Source organism: Haemaphysalis longicornis, unplaced genomic scaffold (assembly GCF_048455015.1).
Source record: "Haemaphysalis longicornis isolate Haplotype H1 unplaced genomic scaffold, Haemaphysalis longicornis Haplotype H1 scaffold_1, whole genome shotgun sequence".
Taxonomy (NCBI): Eukaryota; Metazoa; Arthropoda; class Arachnida; order Ixodida; family Ixodidae; genus Haemaphysalis; species Haemaphysalis longicornis.
In genome coordinates this window covers 132,760,441-132,773,658 of record NW_027526203.1, presented here as the reverse complement: position 1 = coordinate 132,773,658, position 13,218 = coordinate 132,760,441, and the positions used below count along the sequence as shown (strand labels likewise).

The 13,218-nt window shown below is 47.8% G+C and overlaps 1 non-coding gene across 1 annotated transcript; it reads right to left on the bottom strand.

The window, feature by feature from the left end:
- Nucleotides 1-10,997: 10,997 nt before the first annotated feature.
- Trnaa-ggc (transfer RNA alanine (anticodon GGC)) lies at nt 10,998-11,070 on the bottom strand. Its single transcript has one exon. It is a non-coding gene; the product is annotated as a tRNA-Ala (tRNA).
- Between the last annotated feature and the right edge of the window lie 2,148 nt (nt 11,071-13,218).

Genomic DNA, 13,218 nt, shown 5'->3' with positions numbered 1-13,218 from the left:
GGTCAACCAGCGCCTTGAAGTCAGAGCTTAAAAGTGAAACATCAGGGGGAATGTATATGGAGCATACCGTTATCAATCTATTAAATATTATTGTTCGAATTGCCACAGCCTCAACGACAGTGTTCAGAGTGACAGGGTGGCATGCTAAAGATTTCTGGGCAATTATGGCCACACCCCCAGAAGAGTGCGTGCAGCCATCCCTGCCCTTTCTGTATATCAAATAACTATTCAAGAAATTTGTGTTCTTGGAATTCAGGTGTGTTTCCTGAACACACATTACACTTGGCTGATTGGCATGCAGAATCTCATACACGTCGTCAAGATTATTCAGAAGGCCTCTGCAGTTCCATTGAACAATATTTTCTCTTCCCATTATTATGTGTTCAGAGCTACTGGAGTGTGATTATTTATGTAGGGTCTTTCGGGGCTTGCACTCTTGGAAGGGGTTTTCTGGCCTTCTCTACTGACCTGGACGTCGCAGCCCGTTCCTTGCGCTGCAATGGAAGCCGGAAGGGCTCGACGTCCATGTCGTCATCTGAAGGCAAGGGGGTGCCCAGCGGACTGGGCCCCCTTGGCGTGGTACCCTTTCTGGTGTTCTTTGCCTGCGCTGCCAGTGCCGAAGGCGTGGGGAGCACCACAGGTGGCACAGGCAGTGAGGCGGGGGAGGGGGTCGCTGCGACTGCCTCCGTCTCCATCTCCGTGCCCTTGCATGTGCTTTGGGCCGGTGGAGAGGAAGCAGTGGATGCAGCGGCATCCCCAACAGACGTTGTTGCCACCACAGCCGCTGCTGGGTGAGCTAGCGGTGCAGAGGCTGGTTGGGCTGCCTGGGGCAACCCTGGGGGGGGCGGCGGCGGGACCAAGTCCGACTCGCGGTACTGGGTCCCCGCCGAAACTAGACGCCGCTCCGCCCCCCGGCGAGCTGCGTCGGCGTACCTCCCCAGGGGGAAAGAGGCGAACCTCTTTCGCGCCTCCGGGAAGGTGATGTTTTCCGTGACTTTGACGTTGATGATTTTCTTTTCAATTTTGAATGTCTCGCAGGCTCGCGAATACGCGCCGTGAGGTCCTTTGCAATTCATACAAAGCAATTGGTTAGAGGGACAATTATCAGAGTGATGACCTTGTTGCGCGCACTTGGCGCAGGTTAGTTGGCCCCGACACGAGTTGGTACCATGCCCGAACCGCTGGCACTTGTAACAGCGCCGCGGATTCGGGATGTACGCTCGGACAGAGCACCGGATGAATCCTGCATTGATATGGTCTGGAAGAGTTGCACGGTCGAAAGTGAGAATTATGTGCCTGGTAGGTATTTCCTTATTGTCTCGTCTTATGTTTATCCGCCTGACTGCCGTCACACCCTGATTTCTCAGGCCTTCTAGAAGATCGGCTTCCGTCTCGTTTGCCAGATCTGACTCTGAGATCACGCCCTGTGAGCTGTTGAGGCTGCGGTGGGGCGTAACCTTGATGCCAAGATCGGCAATACGGGTCTGGCTCAGGAGGCTTGTGGCCTGTTGCTGGGTGGTGACTTCTACCAGCAACTCTCCAGTTCTTTGCTTTTTGGCTTTGTAGTGTTTACCTATTATTCCTTCTATGAATTTTGTAGTCAGAAAAACGGACATTGAGGCAACTGGCTTGTCTTTTTCAAGGGATTCGATAATCAAGAATCGGGGATAGTTATCAGGTTTCGGGAGAGTGAGAGTTGGAAGGGGTGGGTACGTAACATCGGTGCGGCCCCTTTTCAGGGACCGATCGGGTTTGCGGGGGGGTTTTGATTTATCCATGTGGCATTGGAAAAAAGTAGGGGACGGGGGTACTTTCGTCTCAAACCTTACCCTAATAGCTTGAGAGGTCCCGGAGCTCCCTGCCTGGTGAACAGACAGAGAGCCCATCCGCCGGAGCTTGACCTGGGCTCCGACGGCCACCGTTCGTGGTTTCTAACCCTCCACCTATAAACACATCGCCACGGTTGGATCCAGCTTATGTTTGGGGGCTCGGGGTCCGCGGTATCGCCAGTACCGTCACCATGAATACTCAAGGTGCCCCGTGCGGGGGATCAAGAAGACTGACTGAGATGCAAGAGGGTGGGATGGACTGAGGGACTTCATGACAAGAAATCGAGAGTAATGATTCGGTTCAGGAAATGTTAAAGATGGCAATGGGGTAAAAGATACTTCGGTGCGGCCCCTTCTCAGGGACTGATCACGTTTGGGAGGGTTTGAAAATGCCATATAGCATAGTATAAAAGCAGGGAGACAGGGGTACTTTATTCGTCAGCTGTACCCTGATAGCTGAAGAGGCCCCAGAGCTCCCTGCCTGGTAAACAGACAGGGAGCCCATCCGCCGGAGCTTGACCTGGGATCCGACGGCCACCGTTCGTGGTTTCTACCCTTCTTGAATTAAACTGGTCAGCCTAAATTTTAACTGGGTACGCAGACAATGACAGGAAACGAAGCACAGCGCTTGTGCTTCGTTTCTTGTCATTGTCTGCGTACCCAGTTAAAATTTAGGCTGACCAGTTTAATTCAAGTATGATCCAACTATCTCAGATTCTGCCTATTCTACCCTTCACCATACAACACATCGCCACAGTTGGTTCAAGCTTATGTTTGGGGGCTCGGGGTCCGCGGTATCGCCAGTACCGTCACCAAGATTACTCAAGGTGCCCCGGGCGGGGCACTATCGTGGTCAGCAATCTATACTCAGACGGTACACATTCCGACATTTGCAGGTGTGCTGTCATTGGCAAAATTCTTCAGAATCCCCCCTCACCCCAGTAGATATACTCTGGACACCGGCCCACGCGGGACAGGAAGGGAACGAAAACGCACACTAAGATCTGAGGCTTGAGATCTTATCCTCCGAGCTGGAGTGGCGCCCGACCTGTCCCCCGGGGCAAGGTCATCCGGAAACAGTCTCCTTAACTATACCGATATTACGGAACATTACCGCCTCTGCCGCCGAAAGCTAGCACCCCCGCACTCGGGACTCGCAACAGCCCAAGAGGAAGACTGGAGAGTCATACAGACAAACACATACCCACACCCAACCCGCTTGCACCTAATCCACCCAACACAAGTTTCATCCCCGAACTGCACCTTCTCCGCAGCCCCAGCCACCCTACCCCACATTCTGTGGGCCTCCCCCAAAATCCCTATCCCCGAATCACCACAGCTGTGCAGTGGAGGGAAGCACAGGCATCCCACGACAAGGATGTACAGACCTCCCTGATCGCAAGGGCCGCCTCGGTCGTCGTTGGGGTGATAACAACTACCACCAACTTCTCACGCTAAAGACAAGCTCAGTTTAATAAAGTTTTAGGGGCGAAGCTCCTCTTGCTCGGGCCCTGTCCCGGCCGTACACGGCACATTGATGATGATTGTGGCAGGATCGCCCTAAGGATTGGGCAACTAAAGATTGGCCGAAGAGGTCATAACGTTCAACGCGTTCGTTGCTACCCAACAAGGAGGAGAGGAAGAAGAAGAGGTTGTCGTTCGTCGCCTGCGAGCTCAAGACTTTTGCTCGGGCCCTGTCCCGTCCCTCGTCTCTGCCATACACGGCGGAATGATGATGATTGTGGCAGGATACCCCTAGGGATTGGCCAACCAAAGATTGGCCGAAGAGGTCATAACGTTCAACGCGTTCGTTGCTACCGAACAAGGAGGAGAGGAAGAAGAAAAGGTTGTCGTTCGTCGCCTGCGAGCTCAAGACTCTTGCTCGGGCCCTGTCCCGTCCCTCGTCTCTGCCTTACACGGCGGAATGATGATGATTGTGGCAGGATACCCCTAGGGATTGGCCAACCAAAGATTGGCCGAAGAGGTCAAAACGTTCAACGCGTTCGTTGCTACCCAACAAGGAGGAGAGGAAGAAGAAGAGGTTGTCGTTCGTCACCTGCGAGCTGAAGACACGTACCGGGGGTACGCGACACAAGACGCTCTGGAGAAGGCGACGGCCAAGGTGGCTGAAATGTCGCACACCGGATTCGCCAACTTACCCATGCAGATTCTCATCGTCCCAAACAAGCCCTACATAATCACCACAAACATCGACGTCGTCGACGGGCTTGTCAACGGAGCGGTGGAAAGCTTGACGTGTCGAGTCTTTATATGATGTGTGGGCGAATGTTTCACGGTTTTACCGATAAGCATTTTACCTTCGCCCCTCTCATCATCATTCACTTCGTGGAGAGGGCGGGATTTTTTTTCTCTCTCTCTCTCTCTCTCTCTCTCTCTTATTGACAACTTGAACAAATGTTTTCATGGGTGGCGTGGAACTTTGTGGAGATGCCAGCGTAGGGTTAAGCTCATTACAGAGATGTGAGCATTTGTGTCGGTGAGAGCCCGGGCTGCAGCACCATCAACAGTAACATCTAGTACATTGGGCTTAGACACCTTGGTTAATAGAGGATTTGTCGTCCAGGTCGCAGGTGAAGTATTATCTTCTTGAGCTGCATTGATTAGTCTTCTGATAAGGAGAAGACTTAGCTTGGCAATGTCGAAAGCAGTAGTGGGCCACATGCCCAACGCGACAGCAGTAGATACATATTGGCTTGTTTTTAGGAGTACTCCGCTCTTCGGTATTTTGTGTCTAAAAATAGCGTGGGGCATATTGGCGGGGACCAGTTAAGACACGAGAAACAGTGAAAGCGTTCGGGTGAGCTACAGAGCATATGCTTGGAATGGTGTGGCGTGCGAGCTCTTGCTGTATACCGCATGGATTAGGGAGATGGAAGGTGAGCTTCATTTCCTGGGTCGGGGTTGGTAGAACAGCCGTAGCCGTAGCCTCCAGCTCATGGCATACTATTTTCAATTCGTCGTCGAACAAAGGCCACATTCCAGTGGAGTGGTATACTCGTAATAGGATGTGTCAGCCGGGTTAGGCAGTCGAGTGAGCTATTGGGCAATACAGTGAGCTTTCGCTTGTTTCTTTCTTTCTTTATTTGGTACCCACAGCGCCTTTTGTCATTAGAGTGGGGGGGGAATAACAAAAAGAAATACATCAACTAGTTACATTGATAACCAAAAAGAATTTTCCAGAGGCTGCGAGGCCCTTTTCAAGATGTGGTGCAGTCCTTATAAACAAGTAGGTTGAAAGCGTCATCTGCAATTCCTTTCTGCACATGGCCTACTTTGCCAGTTTCTGGCGTGTTGGCATTTATCTTGTGACACAGAGCAACACCATCCTGAATATAGGCGACGTATGACTCCATCGAGGTTTTGGCATAGGAAGCAAGTTCCTTCGCGGCTAGTTGGCGGCCAACAAGCTTTCCGAACAGCTCACGTAACGTCTATTTGCAGGTTTCCCATCTTGTCAGGCCAGCTTCGTGTGTCTCAAACCAACAATAGTCTGACTGTGCCCTTGAGGTGAAATATTACGTTGGCCAGCACCAAGGTTGCGTTCCATCTGTTATGAGCGCTCACACACTCGTAGGTGCTTATCCTGTCATCAACGTCAGTGCCATCAGTTACGCAGAAGGTGCTGCGGTCGCAGGGATGGGAGACGACCATAAGTGGCGTAGCCGGCCAGAGGGCTCCGTCGAGTGCCAAAATTTTAGTGCCGCCCTGGTGTCCACTGCGCAGCTCCGTGTTTGCGGTAGCAGATGTTGCGAGCAAAAGGGCCATCTTCACAGCGCACAAATGAGGTTACTGGGCGCATGCGCACAGTAATCCAGGCCGGTGCTCTGCTTTCGGCATTGGTGTTGAAAACCTTTTTCTACTCCCTTCCGCATGAACAAGTTTTGGTCTCTGTGAAAGAATGTGTCTACAACGACAAGGTTAAGTTTATGCAAAGTTGCGGGATTTCTGTGAAACTCTTTTAGGAGCTTCTGCGTTTCTACTTGTAATCAACTGTTGTAGGATGGTGTGACAGTGTCTTATGTACAGGGATCTGGAATTTGTAGTGGTTCGAAAGTTCCTCACCTTGTTAGTGACATTTTCTTGGCTCATGTTGACCGTATATTGGAACGTGACTGGGAGGGTTTGGCAATTAAAACTTTCAGGTATGTTGATGATTACCTAGTATTTTGCTGAAACTATGACCCTACAAGAAAAATGGAAGACATTTTAAAAGCACTCAAACATCGCACATTTGGGCTGACCTTTAACGGGCAAGGCTCTAAAAGAAAGAAAAAATCCATTTTTGGGACCTGTTGTTAAAATTTGAGCAGAATCATGTACGTTGGCTCTATAGCCCGCGATCGAAGAAGCCTTTACTGAACTCTTCATCAGAACGTTCTAAGATTGTAAAATATGGGATTGTTGTCAACTGCCTCAGGTCGGCCATCATCAAGTCTTGTTTTCACCAAATTAAGCCTAGCTTTGGTGAAGAGTTAGGTAGACCTAAAAATGCTGGCTACGGTGACGGAGTCATTGGGTCAGCCTGTCTTCAGTGTTTGGATTTGGTGAAGAAAAACTTGTCTCCTGCTTGTGATGTTGTGAAGGAAAAAAAGGAAAAGGTCGTTGTAATCTCGTACCTGCACAATGTATCACACCGCTTGAAAAAAGTGGGGAACAGATATAACATCAATGGGGTATTTTCAGCCAAAATTAAGTTAAACTGCATCTTTCCCGCCATCGAAAAAAATATTAGTAATAAGGGCCGAGCAAAGAGCTGTGGTGTAAAAGATGAGAAACAGTTTGTTCCTTGTAGATTAAATGTCGTTTATTGCATTCCTTTCAATTGTGGTCGCTTTTATGTTGGCCAAACGGGCCGCTGCCTAAATGTTCATTTGTGGGAGCATGGCAGTTCACTTTTAAGGGAGTGCCTTCAGGCCATCTTTCCACCCATTGCAAAGATTGTGGTTGTACGCTTTTCCTTTATGATACAATGGTACTGTTCTGGCACGATGACCAAAAGGCGAGGGAAGTAGTGGAAGCGCATAAAATTCCAGAAATGTTTGACTCGTGTGTAGCGCTGGTCTTTGGCACTTTTAGATGCAGAATTGGCGTATCTTGAAGAGAGCGGTACTTAAAAGTGTTCGCCTGTACAGTTGCATTTAGTGGTTTCATGTGTCATGTTTTTATCTTTGTTTTCTACCTTCAAAAGCTTTATATTTGTCCCTTCAGTAAAAATTTAGTTTCGCTTCAGCGCTTGCCCAGTGTTGTCCTCCCTTTTGTCCCGTTATTTGTGCGCTGTGAAGATTATTCTGCACCAACTAGCCCGGTTTTCTACGCTACTTCAGTCCGCAACCACTATCAATGCTGTTACGTGGCGCGGAGAGTTACAGGTTATTTACAAACAAGTTCACAGCATTGGCTCAATGGTAAAGCGGTGCCAGAGTCGCGAACTGATCAACTTTGGTTACGCCTAGAAGAACTTGTTGTAGGGCGAGTTGGTGCATCTTGGTGAATAAACACGGGCTTTGCGCGAAAAAGACACCACAGACAAGAAGGACGGGACGAGCTCAAACTCTCAACTAAACTTTATTCGACAGATCATACAAATATAAGTACACTATTATCTGGTCACACATGCGCATTTCTACAATTAATGCAATCTTTAAAGGCAGCTCTATCAGAACGCTACAGACACAGGTCAATATATGCAATCTCTGGTTTATGAATAAACACCGATGTGTCACTCACGCATCCTTCTCCCTTCTTTCTTATATGGTAGGCCTCTAAAATTTTCCGTGCCTTCGTGTCACTGGACCTGCGGAGAACCTTAACTTCCTTTAACAGCGGTTCACACTGGCCACTCGTGCAGGCCAGACAGTCATTTTTCGCTCGTGAGTCATTTAATTCGCATTCGTTCTCGTCGTCCAATGAGGATTACTACACTACAACACCTACATGACACGTTCAGGGCATCAAACAGATGGGTGTTTTACATACTTGGCTCCTAACTTATGGTAATATTAAGGTGAAGCAGCAAGTACAAGGCGTGCAAGGCAGCAGCCTGTCTTCTGGCCACCGTTATTGGTCTAAAGCAGCAACTTAGTATACTTGTGCATGAAGGATATTCTATCCAGGTATTGACGATTTACAAAGTAACACTGTGTTTATTCAAAGAGGTAATTCTTTAGCGAGTGTTGCAATAAGGTGTTTCCCACTTCTCTTGTTTTTAATAAAGCGCTGTTTTGCCGCTTTGCGCTGAAATCAGTTTTCAACTCTTGAGGATTTGTGCCTAGTCAAGTAATGGCTCCAACTTATGCCTGAGCGCCAACCGCAGTTCCTAAAGCATTGTGCAGATGAGCCCAAGGACTTCTTTTTCTTTTCCTTTTTTCTTTATTTAGTGAAGGCAAAAGATCTAAAACGCCCGTGTGTTGAGATTTCACTGCGAGTTAAGATACCCAAATGTCAGGATTAACCCGGAACTTAGCTCTGTGTCACACTTCAGAGCCTGAGAGTCGCTTCGGCACCTTCAACCCCCAAAATAGAATCTCTTTCAACTTTGGCTTAGCAGCAGTGGTGTGATCACCTGGGCTCAGCCTAGTGCCCCCTCATGTAATTCCTTACTGATAAGCTGACCCAGTTGTAACAATGTCCAGAATGGCCATTGTGTGACAGCTGTTCTGTCAGATACACTGTAAGCACCCGGTTAGCTATTGGGAAAGACAGTGCAGTTTGTTAATGAGATCAGAGATCAAAGCAGTCTAGCTAAGAACTTAAATCCTACTAGTGTAAGCCATTATTTGGCCTTGTACAAATTCTCAAGAAAGTAAAAAATACCGTTTGGTGTGAAGGGGCTGAAGCAGGTTTTAGACACAAGACTGCGTCAGCAAAGGATCTCTGGTGTCACGTAGAAAAACATTCAGAATAAAGAGTCAGAATAGTTCAAAAGCAGGCTAAACTAATTTTTGCGTACATAATAATGTAGCCATATATGGAAGGAAATACGCCATCAATTTTGAATTTAGATTCACTTGACGTTTGTGGTGTGGTTGCAAAAGGAAGCGTTTATTTGTTGCTTTTGGTGTTGCAGGTGCTGACTGCAAAATTGTGGAAAGTTCTGAGCCAAGATGTTCCTGGCACAAACCGTGATGGGCACGTAAAATTTGTTATGTATATTTGAGGTTATAAAGCATTTAGTAAAGAATTTTCAAGCATTGGGACTTGGTTTCTGCTGTTTCATATGCCCATAGATTGCAACATGTAATCTATATTCAAATCTGTAGTTTTATTAAAAAATTGTTTTCAGCAGCCAGATTTACTATTCAATACGTCACTTTTTATGATCAGTTCATTAGCATGTGTTGCGGGTTCCTTTTTTAGCAATTGATCAGGAACTAGCACAAACATACTCGGTAAAGATTGATAAGGCTTAATGTTATGTTTCAGTTTTTCAGTCAATTCGAGAACCTGTACTTGCTGTAAACTTAAGTTCTTTTTTGATAACATTCCTTGAAGCATGCTCCAGCGTATTAATGCTAGATATCAAAACCCCTTGTAGCTTGTTTTGGTCAGTGTGTGGACAAACGTAAAGCAAGTCGTTCTCAGTGGAGGCTTCATAGTCCAACTCGCAAATAAATGGTTCTAGCACCATTGGGGCTTGCAAGCAAAAAAGAAAAAGACCCGTGAACACACGATCGCGAAGAGGAGCCGGTGCAAAGGTACTCCTGCGTGTCTAAATCTAAGAGGCGAAGTTCAGAGCAGGAGTATTTGCCAGTTTTAATTCTGTCTGCGCAAAACTTTAGAGCCAACTGCCGTTTCGTCTGGGCGGAGCGCTAGATACGATAAAGGAAAAAAAACAAGCAACCCGTTTGTTTGTACCGCCGCAGAAAAAGCAGGGGCACAAAGGGCAACCTTCGTGCCAAGGTTGAAAACAATCAAGTCAGAAAATCGGAGTACGAACATGTTCAAGGTGGGCGGCAAGCGAATATACTTATCGCGTATTCCCCGCATGACTTCCCAACTTTATGGGGCATTAAGCTAAATTTCTAGTTGTCACACTCGAGGCTTCATTCATAATAAAGGTTGACGACTTTCACAGCGGCGGCCGATCACTAGGGTGAACGGTGGATGCACGCTTGCGTAGCAACCGTTCAATCTACGCGACGATTTGCGAACGCTACACTGCGATTGCAAAACAGCACGGATGACAAAGTATTTAGGTAATATTACCTAGAACACTTGCACCGTAAAACAATCAAACGACCCGTTTGAGGCACTTCGAAATGCACAGCGGCGGGCATGACAAGGGGACGCGAAATCCAACACAGGCACGGTTGAAGCACTTTTAACTTCGTTAAAATATCTAGATCCAGGAGTGCGGTTGAATCGCAGCGCAGCCGTCCCAGAAGACTAATCCAACGCGCAATTGAAACACTTGCCGCTTCGCGCAAGTGCGTGAAAAGATTGACTGATTGATTGTAGGGTTTAACGCGCCGACGCAACGCCGGCGATGAGGCGCGCCGTAGTGGAGGGCTCCGGATTAATTTTGACCACCTGGGGATCTTTGACGTGCGCCAAAATCTCGTACACACTGGCGTTTTTGCTTTTCGCCTCCATCAGAAAGCGGCCGCCGCCGCCGGGAGTCGAACCCGCGACCTCGTGCAAGTGCGTGAAAAGAGCGCACGCTTCGGGGAGTGTGTACACCAGCAGAACAGCGCCGCAACCCTTCGCCTTTCCCTCTCGCACTCCTCCTCTTCTCCCTTTCGTGGGCGATTCATCGCCGAAACCCGAATACGCGTCCGGAACCAGAGCCGCTGGAGCACCTACTCTACTTCTGCCCCCCCCCCACCCCCCACCACCCCCCCCCCCACGCGGGCCCGAGAGCAGAGCTCCATTGAGCGCTCCAGCGTCGAGGTCTTCCCAGTGCCGGCATGGAGGACCTTCTCTTCCCGAAGGGGCCTGCGGCCACCCAACGGGAAGTCTTCGCCTATCTGCTCCATTACCTGCAGACGACCGGCCTCACGCAGCGGCTGTAGCCCGGAGTGCAGTGACTGACTGATGTGCCCGGACTGACAGCTTTCTAGAACTGACAACTAGAACTGACACTGATGTGGTAAGTCATAGAAACAGGTAAAGAATTTGGAAAGAAAGAAAGAAACTGGAGAAGAAATGCCCGCCAGGTGGGATCCGAACCCACGACCTCCAGAATGCCGGTGTGGTGCGATAACCACTACGCTACCGGCGGGGTGATTTTCCCCTCCACTTTTTTGGGGTATTTATGTTTAGGTATTTTTGTTTCCTGTGCTTGGGGGTGGTAGCCAGCGCCACTCGGACTACTCGGGGTGAAGGGGATCTTCTTTTTAACCCCCTGGCCGTGACTCGAGTGTCTATGGCATGTCCAGAGTGGTCCACCAGCGTTGAACCCTCTTAAGCTTCCTATGGCACCAAGACTGCCAGAACAGAGGCCCTCGCTATGTATGTAGCGAATCAGAATAGGAAATGAGGGGCTCGTTGAAAATAACACAGAAATAAGAGTTGGCAGTCAAGAAAACCTCGGAAAGCAAAGGGGAGGATGTGGTAGGTCATTGAAACAGATAAAGAATTCGGAAAGAAAGAAAGTATATATATATATATATATATATATATATATATATATATATATAATATATATATATATATATATATATATATATATATATATATATATATATATATATATATATATATATATATTGTAGTGCGAAAGACGAGCAAGTGGCGCGCAGCCACCATGCGAGCACTACCGAGCAACTGATAATTTACGCGGCCACAACAACCGTCAGCAATGTCATTGTGATTGGCGTACGCCACTCAAGGAGATTGACCACTTGAATTGTGCAGATGACGACGAGGCAGCACGGTGAGCCACCGCAGCGGTATCGCCATCGGCGTGAAGCTCGTGAAGTGCTCGAGATATACTGCCGGCTGGAACACTTATCCGCTTGCCACTTCTGAGTGCCCCTCCTACTCTCCGCTTTCAAGGCAATATTACAATATATATAAATATATATATATATATATATATAAATATATATACATATATATATATATATATATATATATATATATATATATATATATATATCTATATATATATATATAACACAGAAATAAGAGTTGGCAGTCAAGAAAACCTCGGAAAGCAAAGGGAAGGATGTGGTAAGTCATTGAAACAGATAAAGAATTGGGAAAGAAAGAAAGAAAGTGGCAGTCTTGGTGCCATAGGAAGCTTAAGAGGGTTCAACGCTGGTCGACCACTCTTGACATGTCGTAGACATGTCAAGAGTGGTCGATGGTCGACCATTCTTGACAGGTCCCCTTCACCCCGAGTAGTCCGAGTGGCGCTGGCTAACACCCCCAAGCACAGGAAACAAAAATGCCTTAACATAAATACCCCAGAAAGTGGAGGGGAAAATCGCCCCGCAGGTAGCGTAGTGGTTATCGCACCAGACCGGTATTCTGGAGGTCGTGGGTTCAGATCCCACCTGGCGGCGTGCATTTTTTTTTCACTTTCTTTCTTTCTTTCCAAATTCTTTATCTGTTTCAATGACCTGCCACATCCCTCCCCTTTGGTTTCCGAGGTTTTCTTGACTGCCAACTCTTATTTCTGTGTTATTTTCAACGAGCCCCTCATTTCCTATTCTGATTCGCTACATACATATATATATATATATATATATATATATATATATATATATATATATATATATATATATATATATATATATAGAAAATAAGGGTTGGCAGTCAAGAAAACCTCGGAAACCAAAGGGGAGGTTGTGGTCGGTCATAGAAAGAGATGAAGAATTTTTTGAGTCGAAAAGAAAGTGGTGGTCGACCACTCTCGACATGTCGTAGACACTCGAGTAACGGCCCGGGGGTTAAAAAGAAGGTCCCCTTCACCCCGAGTAGTCCGAGTGGCGCTGGCTACCACCCCCAAGTGCAGGAAACAAAAATACCTTAACATAAATACCCGAGAAAGTGCTGGGGAAACAGCCCCGCCGGTAGCGTAGTGGTTATCGCACCAGACCGGTATTCTGGAGGTCGTGGGCTCGGATCCCACCCGGCGGGCATTTTTTCACCACTTTCTTTTCGACTCAAAAAATTCTTCATCTCTTTGTATGACCCACCACAACCTCCCCTTTGCTTTCCGAAGTTTTCTTGACTGCCAACCCTTATTTTCTGTCTTATTTCACGGAGCCCCTCATTTCCCATTTTCCGATTCGCTACATGCTTAGCGAGGGCCTCTGTTCTGGCAGTCTTGGTGCCAAAGGGAGCTTAAGAGGGTTCAACGCTGGTCGACCACTCTCGACATGTCGTAGACACTCCAGTCACGGCCCGGGGGTTAAAAAGA